The 2687-nt window shown below is 42.2% G+C and overlaps 1 protein-coding gene across 4 annotated transcripts in view; it reads left to right on the top strand.

Annotated features, from left to right (window-relative positions):
• Tmtc4 (transmembrane O-mannosyltransferase targeting cadherins 4) overlaps positions 1 to 2687 on the top strand; it is a 64816-nt gene that overhangs the window by 52479 nt on the left and 9650 nt on the right. The window lies entirely within an intron of this gene.

Below are 2687 nucleotides of genomic sequence, written 5' to 3'. Positions count from 1 at the left end.
TGTTTCCTACTTCTGTGCTGAAGCAGGTTTCTCCCAGAAACCAGAAGAAGCTCTTCTAAGGGTAAGCTGGGGTTGGGGGGCATTCGAAAACCCCATGACAGTGTGAGCAGAGACCAAAACTTCAGTCACATACAAAGCAGGGCAAGTCCTCAAAATTAACAAAGGGAGGATGTGCTGGCTGGAGGGAGTAGATGCGTTAACCTGAATCTATGCATGGAGGTGGAGTGACTGTCTCTGTTTGATGAGCCAGTTAAACTAGCAGTTAAATGACATTAGACCAGTCCCTGTGAAGTCTTTGGTGTTTCCCCTTTTCTAGAGGTAGCTCCTTTCAGGTCACTGCCCGCAAAGCAAGTGTGCCCACCTGCAGCTTCAATTAAAGCTCAATTTTACAGTCATCACTCCCTCACTACTCACTGCCTGTCACTGCTGTTGCTTGGGATTTGGAAAACAGAATCTATGCTAAATGAACCCAATAGGAGCAGCTTCCAAAGCAAAGAAGGCAGAACATAAAGTATAAGCTTGGATGGTGAGCTCTAGTCCTGGGCTGCATGATGCTTTCTTTGACTGTGACGATCATTCATAGACCCAAAATGATGGAGACTGTGGTATTGTTTACCCATTGTGCTACCCAGATGTAGCATTACCACAGGGCCTGGTGGGTACTGTTGTTGCTCTTTGTTGTAGTGTAATTACCCAGCTTTTGCCCTTTACAACTTAAAAGCATCAAGGCTTAATCTCTACACCTCAACCGGCCAATTTATATACCCACAAATAAAAGGAACTTAATAGCTTCAAGATGTCTGTTTTAGACGTTGCATTTTTATTTTGGGAGATTAATATTTGCTTTGATTTATGGACTCTGGTAAGAAGGGCATATAATGCTCTTCTTATTCCTCTATATTATAATTCCTCTTTAATGATAGAGGAAATGGGGAGAGTTGGATTACTAGGGACATGGTGCTGGCCTTTGAGGGTGGTGGTGTCAGTGACCCAGAGGAGAGCTGGGGACTGTTGACTGTGCAGAAGCTGGTCATTATCCAGTCATGATAGGCTTTAGAAAAGAAAAAGCTAGCTAAGTATTTTAAATAGGGAAGGCTTAGCACAAGGAATTAGTCAGACAGTTGTGGAAATAACAAAAATGTTAATATAGGTTTGGGGGAAGCATGTGGATGGACAGAGAACTAACAATAGAAGAAGCTAGCTTTTAGAGGAAGATGACTGCTTCCAGCCTTGGGACAGTGGAAAAGGGGATAGAGCCATTTTGAGACAGCCAGTAGGAGAATGAGAGGTGCGGGAGAAGCATGGTGCTCTGCTCTGTCCTTCTGAGGCTGGGAGAAAGAGTCGGAGGGTGAAGGACCCATGATGGACTGGTAGGTTAATAACACCTCTACTCCCTGCTGAGTATTGAATCACCATCACTGTGTTTCTGTGCTTCCTTAAAGTGTGTGTAAAGGAAGAGTAGCCATGGAGACAAAGTGAAAACTTGTTATCTGGTTCACTTTCAACAAAACAACAGTCAGAGTAATAGTGGGAACAAGTAGGACTTGTGTTGTATAACGAATATAGTGTCATCACTGATTCCGTCCAAGTGACTGTGACGTGTAATACATGCTGGAGCGAACTGACTTAGACATTCCAATGCAGGGACCAAGTTTAATATTTGGTATATTTAAACAGCTCTGTTTATTTGAATTTTTACACCATTTCCTAATGGTTCTAAAGGGTTCAGGTTCTAAACATTGCAACCTGACAGTCTAAGCCTCATGAGAAATTTGAGAAATTCTCTTTAACAAAAAGATGTTTGTAAATGTTTTCATAATTCATTTGACCTCATATCACCTATTTGTTGTGTGGGACATAGGACAAAATGTTTCTGTCGTCCAGTGGAAAATGTGCTTAATAAGCAGAAAGAAATAATATGCTAAAGCTGCCCTAGATTCCTGTCATAGGGACTTCATGCAGAGTTTAGGGATGGAGTATATTCAGATGAAATGTACCTTTGACCTGAGTTTAAGAGGGTCAGATCTCCTGCTAAAGAATCTATCACAAGGTAGGGAAATTAAAGCATTTTCTGTACAAACATGAGGACCTGAGTTCAGGTCCCCAGAATTCCATGTAAATACCAGGTGGGCATGATGACCATTGGAGTTGGGGTTCCCAGAGAAAACTGGCTAGTGAGAGCAGCCATTTTAGTGAGCTCTTGGGTTGAGGGACCATGCCTCAGTGAAGAAAGTGAAAAAGCCATGGAAGATAACTCCTAGCATCCTTGGGCCACCACGTGCAGGTGCTCACATGTGCACATGTACCCATATACATGCAAACACACACACACAAGCACACAAACATACCACGCACACAAATGGAAAAAAAAAAGAATCTATCACTTTGTCCCTCTGACTTTTGCTGACTGTGCAGATTAGAGCTGTCTGTTTTATATTGTTAAGGATGTTAAGTGAAATCTCCTGTCCATAGAAAGTAAAGATGATGTGCTCCCCAAAGAAGCTGAGAGGATCCAGACTGCTGAGGGAATCTTATGTGACTATACGGGTCTCCAAGAAAGTTTGCAAAAATATATCTGAATGGCTCATATTTGTATTTTGAGTTTAGATATTCATAAGAGGTTTCTAAACCATTCTTCACAAGCAAATTAGGCACATGGAGTGCATGTGTGCTCTTGCTTCCCTCCC

Source organism: Mus pahari, chromosome 8, assembly GCF_900095145.1.
Source record: "Mus pahari chromosome 8, PAHARI_EIJ_v1.1, whole genome shotgun sequence".
Taxonomy (NCBI): Eukaryota; Metazoa; Chordata; class Mammalia; order Rodentia; family Muridae; genus Mus; species Mus pahari.
The sequence above is the reverse complement of the archived record's forward strand: the minus strand, read 5'-3'. Positions and strand labels throughout refer to the sequence as shown.